This window comes from Phacochoerus africanus, chromosome 1, assembly GCF_016906955.1.
Source record: "Phacochoerus africanus isolate WHEZ1 chromosome 1, ROS_Pafr_v1, whole genome shotgun sequence".
Classification (NCBI taxonomy): Eukaryota; Metazoa; Chordata; class Mammalia; order Artiodactyla; family Suidae; genus Phacochoerus; species Phacochoerus africanus.
The window spans coordinates 208890308-208903116 of NC_062544.1; the positions used below are offsets into that span (position 1 = coordinate 208890308).

The 12809-nt window shown below is 35.7% G+C and overlaps 1 protein-coding gene across 1 annotated transcript in view; it reads left to right on the forward strand.

Moving 5' to 3' along the window:
- The first annotated feature begins 839 nt into the window (after window positions 1–839).
- The window catches only part of OSTN (osteocrin), a 45786-nt gene continuing 33816 nt past the window's right edge, over window positions 840–12809 (forward strand). The window contains exon 1 of the mRNA XM_047755451.1: window positions 840–904. The gene's annotated coding sequence lies outside the window, so the exon portion shown is untranslated. The remainder of the gene's footprint in view (window positions 905–12809) is intronic.

The following is a 12809-nucleotide window of genomic DNA, read 5'->3' on the forward strand; positions in this document are numbered from 1 at the left end:
TGAGCTAATGATGATCTGACAATGTTACACGTTACCTTTGGGACTAAATAACTTATTTTTTATTATTCATGTATGTAAAGTTGCAAATGTAGTTAGTAAGAAGTGGAAATGAAGGAAACTTTCAGAGACAGGAATATTTTGGTTAATAGGAAATTAAAATCCTGGAGAACAAGAGCAAGATCAAAATGATCACAAGGTCTGCATTTATACCCCACATGTCACAGTTCAGTATTTATAGGTTTGTTAGTGACAGCCTCCCCAGTATAGCAATGTTAATTACCACGTAGCTGTCAGTTTCACTGACAGGGTTGTGCACCTGACTGAGGCCGAAACTACTCACTGTTTCTATACATGATCATTTAATTTAAGAGTGAAAACTATATACCAATAAATCATGTGGGTCTGATTTATTCTCCCTAAATCAGACTTTGAAACAACCTAGTGACATTATTTTTACCAAACCTCAGTGCATTTTATTTCTCAAATGTGATTTGTAATGATCAGAGCTGGACTAAAACCTCAGGAAGAGGTGATGGGTCTAAGGCTGAACACAATGCTAAATGTACACTTAAATTTTCCAGAGCCCATGTTCCAGCTGCTATTTAAATTTCATGATCCAAGCAATAGAAAGCATAAATAGGGAAAAGAAGAACAGGAGAGGGAAAGAGAGAATGAGTATAGAGGCTGGGAGAGGGGAAAAAAAAGATATTGAAGAGAAGCTTGGGAAAATGTTCAGTGGAAAATCTGTAGAAATGATGTAAGAGAAAGCAAAGGCAGGGATTGGAGTAAGGGGTGTATAACTGAGACTATAAAAACTCAGAGAGAAAACTCACCATCAGAGCTGAGTTTGGGGGAAACTGCACAGACAGGACTTTAAAGTTAGAATCTCCTGATTTTTCACAAGGTAAGTTAAATAGAAAAGCCAAGAAAGAGTTAGGTTTTCTTCCTTTTAACTTTAAAAAAAAATTCGCATACTTTTAAGATGTTTTGATTATATCTTGATTTTGTTAAAATTAGAAATGTTTTTTGGTAATATTTTCCTCTCTAAAAATGAGTAGAAAATCTAAGATATTTTTGTAATGCAAACTTAGGGTGGAGATAATGGTTTGCTCAGGCATTTTATATTAGATAATTTTGGCTTTTGTTTTCCATTTTGAAACAAAGAGAAAGAAAACTCAAGATAATGATAATATGTATGTTAGATGTCTTAATTTTGCTTTCATCAGATATGTCCAGTGTTAGAAAAATTTTTAAATGTATAAAGTGGCCTAATTTTAAAAATTTAGATAGCAGAAAAAGTTTTTCTCATCTTTATTTCCATCAAAATCAGAATTTAAGAGCCCTCCTTAAGTTAATCAAATTCTAAATTTTATAGTCTTCAAACCCATACTATCCCTTATTTTTCTTCCTGTAAAATTCCCAAATAGGCAAATTTGATATTAATAACATGGTTTAGGGTAGATTTAGATCATGTCTATTCTGCAGTACTTGAAGTGCTCTTGCTTTATGTGGTTGAATTAAGGGTTAATCTGAAACATATATTTAAGTTCTGTTTAAGAGGAAATTTAAAATTTTGTTTTAGGTTTGGATCTGTGGAAATAGTGTGCACAATAAATTTAGTTCTGTCAATACAAAATATTGTTTCTTTGTGTTATAGTTTTAATTTATAACATAGATGATATATAATTTATATACAATATATGGGTGTGCATTGTATATTTTATATGTTATATATAATAATACATAATTTATAATTATATTTTCTTTGTCTTTCTAGAAATTAGATAATTTTAACAATGATTTACAATGATTTTAATGCCCATATAAGCTATAGAATTGACTGCACTATATTTAATGCTCTTCCCACAAATACCACACGTGTCGTGTCTTCTCTTTTGTTCTATGCTTTAGCACTCATAGAACTTTTCTAAGGAGAATATCCTATAGCTATACATTTGAGCGTCCTCTCTATAAGTGAATTGCACTACAGCTTCATTCAGTATTTAAGTTATTTAAGGTTACCATTTGCTTTCTCCCTTTAATTTCTCAGGATTTTAAACTGATTCTTATACGATGAATCATGAGCAGGAAAGAAGCAGACATGTTTAGTAGACTAGGTTTGGGGACCTCAGGGCTATAATTTTCACTTCTTGTTCAAATACTTTCAATGATTTGAGCATTTGATTAATAAAATTAGGTTGACTGAGCTTTTCTCCAAGGAATAGAACTCAAAGTAAACAGGTCCAAAATACTACCTCAACTCTGTCACTGTGTAGTTGTGCAGCATCAGGCAAGCTTAAGCACAGAGTGGGGCTCAATAATATTTTGTTATTATGGAAAGAGATGCAAGAAACTAAAATTGCCAGTGATACTGAATGTAAGAATAACCTGAGGGTGCCTCCATTTCAATCCCTTTACCCTGTATTAGAGAATCAGACTCAGTATCACAGAATCTTGGAGCCAATCCTTAGATATCATCTAATTTAACCTCTTTGTCCATATTTCATCCACTGCGATCTCTACCCACCAGACAACGTTTGCTTAGATTCAGTGGTGTCCTCAGAGGAATACAAGCTTTGGAGTCAGGAAACCAAACTTCTAACCCCAGTCCTGACTTCAACAGCTTTTACCCAGCCTCCTAGGGGCTTCATTCTCCCCTCAGTAAAATTGGAGTCCATGTGGGTACAAAAGGTGAGTCACGAGTTCCCTCCTAACCCTGGACACTTCTCCACACAGGCCAACTCCCCTGTGTCTAAAGAGCACTCTGATTAGAGATATTTTTATCGAAACTTTTATTTTCCTTTCTCCAGATAATTTTCAGGATACCTCTCTGGAGCAGTGGTTAGCATCACTGGCCAATAATTGCTGTTTCCTCAGTTGGCTTGAACTGGCTGTTGCTCAGTCTTGCCTCTTCCTTATTGATGCATCATCAGCTCCAGGCTCAGCACAGAGCATCTGCTCCTCCAGGAACAACTCCTCTGCCATGACTTCTCCTGCTCCTCCTCTTCTTCAGTCATTTCATATCTCCCCTTCATCTCCTCTCCCTCGGATGAATTAATCACCTCTGAGTCTGACTCTCCATCTGTTGAGGATGGTAAACTCCACAATTTTCTATTGAGCATCCCCTTCCTTTCTAAAATTCTATCTTCCTATGACACATAAGACTCTAAACATGTGGGGAGTTCCCTTCGTGGCTCAGCGGTTAACAAACCCAACTAGGATCCCTGAGGGCGGGGTTTTGGTCCCTGGCCTCGCTCAGTGGGTTAAGGATCTGGCATTGCGGTGAGCTGTGGTGTAGGTCACAGATGTGGCTCTGATGTAGTGTTGCTGTGGCTGTGGCGTAGGCCAACGGCTACAGCTCCAATTGGAACTGAAGCGTGGGAACTTCCATATGCCACAGGTGGAGCCCTAAAAAAAGCAAAAATAATAATAATAATAATGGTGAAAAATGCACTTTTAAAATATCACCTGGGCCACCACGCATAACTTTGCTTCTGACCCACCCACTCTCCTTGGCTTCCCTATGGTCCCACTTTGGAGGTTGCATTTCCTTGCAAACTCTGACTTAGCCATCCGTGACATGACTTGAAGAGGATTAGAAAGTCACCTACTCTCTTTCTCTACTTCCTCCACAGTCCATCCCTCCCCAGCTGCTCCCATGCTTGTGCTGTATAAGGTCTAGTTCATATAAAAAGGTCCTTAATGTCCATAACATTCATAGTGGCTCTGCTTCCATGAAACGGCATGACTATGCTATACTCTCAATATTATAAAAACTAAGTGAAAACCTTTACCAACATAATTAGTGACTTTTAAAAAAAAATGAAATAGATATCTTATGAACTATAAAGCAAAATATGTATCATAAAACCTTATTAAAATCCAATTTAAAAATTCCTTTGTTAATATAATTAAAACAAAGATAAATTATGTTTTGAGTTTAACTGAGATTTCTTCCCTTTGTTTTCCTCTCATTATGAAATTCTTTATAGGTGTATGCTAATATTTTCACAGGAATATTATGGCTGAAATTAATGATAATACATAATACCCTGTAACATTAAATGTTCGAGTAATTACCACTCATAACTCTCTTTAGTAAAATTTCCTACCCCCAATTGATATTACCATCTTTATTGTATTTTATTTTCTATCACTCTGCCATAATTATAGATTCCAAGGGCTAAATTTACTCCTTAAAAATGAACAAGGGTAAAAATCAGTTTCCAGAAAAATTAAAAAGTAGCAAGAAATGTTTTGAAAAGTTGCTATTTTTAGAATGCAATATCAGGGTGATGGTTGTTATTTCTTGAGTAACCACTTTGTGCCAATCCCTTTACCTTTATTACCAAGTAAGTCTTTGCCCAATTTTCTTGATGAAGATATTAAAACAAAAAGGCTAAGTAACAAGTTCAGTAAGGAGTCATATCCAGGTCTGTGTAACTAAAGGTCAATAAATCTCTTTCTACTAATTCACTTCTTTTGTATTAGAAAGTATTCATTCAATACCAGGAGCCAGGGGACAAAGGTTCTAAAGTAGCCCAGGTTGGGTCAATTCATCTATTAAAAAAAATAGAATTATAATATTTTTGATATAGCTGTAACATGACTGTTGTGAGAATGAAAGGAGGTAGATGGATTTCAGACTAATAAAGTACTATGCAAATAATTTTTTAAAAGACTATTTACAACAATTATACCTGAAGGAAATGAAAGCATTCCAGGAAGAGCCTGCTCTTGCAGGAGGAAATCTTGACCGGACAGGCAGGGCAAGTGAAGAAGGAGTTTCCATCTCCACCAGGCTGTGAGCAGCAGGAAGACAGGGAGAGTGTCTTACTCATGTTTATATCCCTGGCACCTGATATACAGAGCATACCTTATAAATGCATCTTACCGAGTGCTATAAAATTTACTTTCACTCTTTGACATTTTGGTGTATTTTTTCATTGACTATATTGACTAGTTTAATGGAATCAAAATATTATTTAATATTTCATTAAACAGTATATATAATACAAAGTGGGGTAAAGGGTGAAGGAGGTGGTAATATTCCACATTATCCTGATGTTTATATATGTCATGTTTACCTGCATTTATCCAAATTTTCCTTTTGACACCCTTTTTATACCACATAAAAAATGACTTAGTATCAGGAGTTCCCATCGTGGCACAGTGGTTAACGAATCCGACTAGGAACCATGAGGTTGCGGGTTCAGTCCCTGCCCTTGCTCCATGGGTTAACGATCCAGCGTTGCCGTGAGCTGTGGTGTAGGTCACAGACGCGGCTCGGATCCCGCGTTGCTGTGGCTCTGGCGTACGCCGGCGGCTACAGCTCCGATTCAACCCCTAGCCTGGGAACCTCCATATGCCGCGGGAGCGGCCAAGGAAATAGCAAAAAAGACAAAAAAAAAAAAAGACTTAGTATCAAATGGCCAAGCAGCGTGTTTATGTGCACCTCTACAGCATTTCTCTATCTCTAGTTTTGAAGATTCTGGTTTCTCCCATTATCATTAGAATTAAACCAGCAAATTTCCTTACCAGAATTGTACACAATCATACACAAGGTTCTCTTCTATTTCTTGAGGACATGGTTTTATATGAAGAAACTAATAATGTTTCAAGGATCTAAGCACAAATTAACATCTGATAAGGAGAAATCTTAAACTTTATTGATTAGGGAATACTGATGCACGTTCCTTTCATTAGAAGGAGAATCTGTGATGTGAAACATGAATGGACATACTGGGATTCTGGCATGAACTTCATCACATTAATACTGTAGGCAAATCTCTTGGGCAAACATCTTCCCATCTCAAAGTCTTAGTTCCCATGTCAATAATCTGGGATGTTAATATCTGTCCCACATTTCTGTTTATCTACCACATAAGGCTACTTCATTCATTCATTCATTCAACACATAATGTTGACTCTATTCCAGGCACTATGTTGGGTGCTGAGATACAGTTGTGAAGATGACATAGTTCCTACCCTCAAGGAGTTTACAGTAACAACAAAATACTTTGTTAAACATACATACCTAGGCTCTTTAATAATGAAATCTTTCTTTAAAGTGTTATCGTAGGTTTCTGCCTTCCTAAATTTTTACAAGAAAGATACTAGAAGTATGATTAAAAATTCCAAATAGAAAAAAAAGGGAAGTATTTAACAACAAAATTTTATGATTTTGGAAGGCAATAGAGTCTGAAAAAGAATGAAAACGGTGCCAAATGGAATAAAATCAGTTAATACATGTATTATAGTAAATGATCATTCTTCCCGAATCGTAGTGTTCAGGGAAAGTCATTTTAAAATGCAAGTGTCTGCCACATTAAGAACACCTCATCCATAAACATTTTACTTTATAAGCATTTTCTTTTGGAAATGGGAAAAATGTTCTATACTTCTACAAATAAGTTATACTTGAAGGAGCATGAAACTGAGAGTCTGAAAGTGTATCCTGTTCTTGTTCTTCTAATTGGCTTTGCAACTGTGGAAAATTTACTAGCGCTGATACAAGAGCAACGAGAAATGAGAAAGAACACATTCCTCACTTTTTAATCTTTTTTAAAAAAGGAAATGTTCAACTTATGTCTCAATTTGCAACTTCCTTTCAAGTCATGCTCAAAATATAAAGCAAATATATTGAGTATGGCACAATCTACTAAAATAGCAAATTTCACAAAGAGAATTTTAAATAAGTAACTAAACATCGTAAGTATTTCTCAGAAGTATTTTTGGGAAAATTATGTAGATGCTATATATGTGACAGTTGCTACAAATTGTAATTCAATTGCCCTTGGGTGAAAATCCTATTGATTTTACATCTTACACTTGAGTTTATGAAGATCCAAAACTAATCCCCAAGTTCTAAGGTTCTAAGTACTACAGCCACACTTAGCTCTCGAGTTTCTGGAACTGATTGCACCAAAGGCTGTGGAATTGCAGCACCAATAAAGAGACTCCGGTGTCTGAGTCTGCTTTCCAGCAGACCTGAAAAAGCTTCCCCTGGTTGCTTCTTTCATCAATGAAAACTAGAAACAAACTTAACATCCTGCTCAATTGTCCATCATTGAAATATCAAGATTATCTGTATAACACCAATCTGCTATATGTATCCTCTTGACTGCTTAACATAAACTTTGTTGATTGTCTCTATGAATGGCCCCAAATTCCCTAGGTGATTGTTGAGTACAAGTTCTACTTCCCCTGGAAGGACCTGACTTCAAATACCAGCTTTCAGTTCAGTAATAATTTATATACTGGGCATTCATCTTTCCACATTAGCTTATAGTTGTTCATCTTTCCACATTATCTTATAGTTTGCAAAATGTTTTCATGGAAAATTTAGAGTTCCCAAAGAAAAGTTTCACTCATGATAAAATAAAAATAAAAATTATGCAGAATTTTCTCACAGATAAATTTATATCTTTGTACATTTTCAATAAATAACATTAAATATAAAATGAAATGTTTCTATTGCTCTTATTTGGCAAACAAGGCAAATCCGTAATAATTTATGCTATTTGTAAATTAATTTAAAATTTTTAAATTAACTAAAGTTACAGTGTGAATTCATAAAATGTGGTTTTTTTAGACAACTTTGACAGTTTAAGTATCTTGCTCAAGATCATCTAACACAGCAAGGAGATTTTTTTTTATCCTTCAGGTCTAATTCTGAGTCTTTCCTCACCATCACAGAAATATTTTCTGATGCTGAGTAGCTATTTATTGACCAAAAGAATTTTATTTTTAAAATACTTGTTAGTTTATCTAAATATTTTTGGAGAAAACTTATGTGAAAAATATGTGTACATATGTCAGTGTAGGTGTGAAGTTGGTGCTGTTTCAGATATCTGAAAATTTCTAATGTTAAAATTTCCTATTTTTGTATCCGAAATAGGAATTTTTAATAATTGCATTTTATATCCACTAATACTAAAATTTGCCATTCAAATGATTATTTTACCTTGTTAGACAAATTGTTAACTACAAATGAGAGGAATCAAATCTTTAAATATTTTAATATTATGTGATTTTTTTTTTTAATTTATATCTGGGAGTTCCTATAGTAGCTCAGCAGGTTAAGAACCCAACACAATATTCCTGAGAATGCGGGTTTGATCCCAGGCCTGGCTCAATGGGTTAGAGATCTAGCATTGCTATTTGGTATGGCATAGGTCGTAAATGTGGCTTTGATCTAGTATTGCTGTGGCTGTGGCATAGGCTGGTAGCTGCAGCTCCAATTCAACCCCTAACCCAGGAACCTACATATGCTGCAGGTATGACTATAAAAAGAAAAAAAAAATGATATACTATAATGAGTTAACCTTTTCTTTCTCTGACCCCGAAAGAGCAACTGTAACTCTAACAGTTCTTGTTATGAAAGTATAGGAGAATTGAGTATACTCTCTTAAATTAAGCATGACGGGAAAAAAAAAGTAAACATTTGAAAGTAAATAGATATACCGTATTTCATCCATTCTAATGCACATTTAACATCTCTGAAATTGTAATGTCTTAAACTTGATAGGGTGTCATAATTTAATTGGTAACATATTTTTCTTTCTTACCATAATGACATCTAAAAATCAAAGATTTGAAGGCCGTCTCTTTTCAGCCATAAGTACTTACAATTCAAGAGGAGTATATTTATGTGAAAACCTAGATGCCAAATCTTATGACATATCAGCTGATGAGGAACAACAGAAAGCTTTTCCCAACCAAAGCTGCGCCAATTATTATTACCTACATACGGAGTCTGCACTTCCACCAGAAAAGAACCAGACGTGGCAACGGATTTTACAAAACCTAGAAGCAACTCTAGAGGTTGAGGAAACTAAGCTAATTTCATTCAGTCTACAGAGGTAAGGGTTTGCCCAAAATCATACAGTGAAATAGCAGCCGAGCCAAGGCAGGACCTGAGTAGCAGAACCCCTAGATCAAGTTTTTTTTCTATCACAATGAGCCATATACTGTGTTAACCATTGTTCTTTTCAGGCCCTCTTTTATTATTATTATTATTATTTTTAATAGTTATTTCCCCAATACAATATTTTTTTCTACTGTACAGCATGGTGACCCAGCTACACATACATGTACACATTCTTTTTTCTCCCATTGTCACGCTCCATCATAAGTGACTAGACATAGTTCCCAGGGCTACACAGCAGGATCTCATTGCTAATCCATTCCAAAGGCAATAGTTTGTATCCATTAACCACAAGCTCCCCAGGCCCTCTTTTAAAACAAACAAAAAAAAAAGATAGTTACTCTGTTATCTACTATTCTGGAAGCTTCCCTCTTTTATCAAAGACTTTGACTTTTACTTCGTGGACCAGGGTAAAATGTACACTGAAGAAGAACTTGCTCTGTTTTACAGATTTTACTGTGGGCCAAGCTGACTCACCACTTGCATAGCAGACCACCTCTGTTTTCAGAGAAAGAAGACTGTGGGCAGTACTATGTGCAGGCACACACAGTCACTTCCCAGTGTCAGAAATAGGGACCCTTCGTAACATGTCCTGTTAAATCTCACTTACACATCTGCAAGGTCAAAGTAGGAGAGTATTAAAAAATGTTTTTAATTACTTTTTAAGTCTTTTAGCTTTAATTAAAACTATTTTTAATTCCTGTTAAAAAATAAGGTAGGAAGAGTCTGTTTCAAATATTTCCAATCAATAAATTAGGGTAAATAAAAACTCCCCAGAAGTTATCAAGATTTAGCCCCCAAACTCCATCCCCTTATGAGTTTCTAACAGTTAGTCTGCTATCCCTAAGTCAGATGCTGTTGAAGAGAAATTACCACAGTCACCTGCGTGATTTGTTTTTCTTCAACACCAGCCCTCAAAGATAGATAGTTTGGATCAGTGATTGTCAGTCTTTTCTTTTTCTGCCCCAGCTCACTGTAAAAATGACTCAGTGTGGCATTGATTCTCAATAATGTGAACATCCTTCTTTGTTTTAACAGAGTTCTCATTTAATCCCAGTTTAAATATAATTAAGCCACTTACTTTACTTCTAGACTTGTAGAGCCTTTAGTATGTCAGTATGCACTGTCAATGTTCTAAAGGAATATACAATCTGTGTATGTTCGAGTCCTAAACTTCAAGGACAACCTTGCTCCCTTTGCCACCCCTCTAGCCATGAAGTGGAGGATATTTTCAGAATATAATGAGTTCTTACATGTGATAACCTTTGAAACAAAGGTTAAGATATTACGCCATGTAAGATGTTTGTTTATTCATCAATATCATTAGTGAAAATCTGTGCACATAGTAAACCAGTTGGCTGAAAATGAATGAAGTACACATGGAAATTTCTTATAAGACAGATCCCATGCCCACTGTTTCCTTTGAAGCTTCTCACATTAGAGGAATATTATTCAAAAATTACTCAATGAAAATTATTGCTGTACTGAAAAAAATTGCAAACACCTTCACTACGGCATAGTCATACAATGACTACCCTTTGAGTGTTCTTTCTGTGATCTGGAGTGTACATGGGGCTGAGGAGATTTTTAAGTCATGGGCTATATTTATCCACTATCAACAAAATAGGGAAATGGAGCTGAACCTAGTCTTTTCCTTCCCTCCCTATAATTTCCTCTGTTTCTAATTTTGTAGCAATCAAGTTTCAACTAGTTAATCAAATGTCTTTTGTGTGGCAGGTGCCAGGGTGTTTGTTTTCATTAGTGTACCAAATGCCATATTTAGGAACTTGGCCTTTTGGTTAACTGGCTGCAAGCATGGCTTTAAACCATTAAATGTGTGTATTTAAACTCAGCATTTATTTTTACATCTCCCTATCCAAATAATCAGGATGTGGTTATCTGTAAGATGATACATTATGACTTTTTTCCTATATACACCCAAGCACAAAAATATACACCTCAGACATAATCATCATTATTATAAACACCCATCATCCTGTGCCATTTATAAGACTGCAGAGATGAAGAGAGACCTAGTTAGTAAAATGTGCATAAAAATAGTTGAAGGAAATCCACATGGAAAGACTTATAAAATGAGCAGTTTCACACTTTGTAAACTGTTTTTTAGCATGATAAAAAACGAGGAAGGAAAACATCGCAATTGTAGTCTATCTTTGACTGAATGCGAGAGCTACTAAAAAAAAAAAAAAGACATGCCAGAAATATGAAATCATTTTTAAAATACAGCTATGTTTTTAATAAATTTTCCCTTTTGTTGAGGAAAGTCAAAGACATCAGCAAAATCAGAAGGAAAAATGATTCAACAGCTGATTTTCTAAAGGAATAAATAATGCAGTTTTGGGTTGGTATTTTCACCAGATAACTGTTACATTTGTACTTGTTATTTTTCTTGTCTCAATTTAGAGAGCTCATCATGATTAGCTGTTTCTTGATACTCACCACAGAACACAAATATTAAATATCAATTTGTCAGAAAGAGAACAGAGAGAATTTACTGCTTCCTTCCAGAAAGTGCTTCCACTACAGAGAAGCAGTCAATGACTATCATTGCGACTAGATTCCAAAATAGAGTAATCACTGACATAAGTAAGTAGTTTAAATTACATTTCATGAAAATTAAGATTATATTTGATAAATAAATGTTATAGACTATGCTAAAATATTTTATCTCCATTTTAAGTCTTAATAAGCATGGTTAGTACAGATGCTGCTCTGTCTATATAAAACATTTATTTGTCTATATTATGGCAGATACATTTATTTGCTAAAATCTACACTCACATTTCATAGTAAAAATACTTTAAGGAAGTGTCATAAAGAAAATCTTTGGTCACACCAAAGATAATATAGTTATTCAAGAAATATTTAGTAAGATCTCATAACTGTTCTTTCACTTACAAATTATAAATACTATAGGGCATGCAGAGGATATACATGAATCAATCCAATCCTTTCAAAGCTGTTTTGAAGTGAAAATTACTCCTCACTTCACAGATATGACACCTAAAGCTCAAGTAGTTTAAATGACACCCAAGGTCACACAATTACTAAAGCAAAAATGTCTCAAATCCTGTTCTTCAGATGGTTCCTAGCATTGTAGGGGTGTGGAAAAGGGAATAGGGAGCTTGGCAAGAGCAAAGCCATCTTGCTGCCACCGTCCATCTTGGTGAACTTAAAGTGACTCATATAAGGGCTCTGAGAAAAAGTCATCAGGACTTGAGAAACTTGAGACTTGAGAAACTCTGGGCCCCAATTGTTCTAAAGAAATTCAAAAATAGCTAGATTGTACTTAACATTAATCATTAAAGTAACAATATAAGGCATTCTGTACAGCTGTACATCTTTCTGTATCCTGCATGTAACTTAAGGTTAATGTAGCATGTTAGACACATAAGCAAGCACTATAAATGTACCTCCCCCCTTTTGCTTGGGGTCCATGATTGGGAATCGATTCCCCGTGGACCCGCCGATGTAATAAAGCTGTTCTCCATCTTCCTCGAGTGTCCTCTGAGGTGATTTCTAGGAATTCTACAACATATTCCTAGAATACCCAGAGAAACTGGCCCATTGAGCTACTGCCATCATTGGCCGGTGGTTTGCAGCAGCGGGGGCCAGCTGCTGCTGGGTATAGGTGTGCCTCCCTGATTTCAGGGAACTCAGGACTGGTGGCCCCTGCAGCCTCAGGTCGAGCGGACTGACCAGACAGACCTGGTGAGGATCAGCCAGGTAAAGAACCGGGGACAGGTCCTGCCCATAGGGCAGAAGAAGGGGTGTGATTAACCCCTTGGGGATGAGTGCACCGAGGGAAAGGTGCATGAGTCACAGGTGGACTCTCCCGGTTGGAAGTTGTGCCTGACCG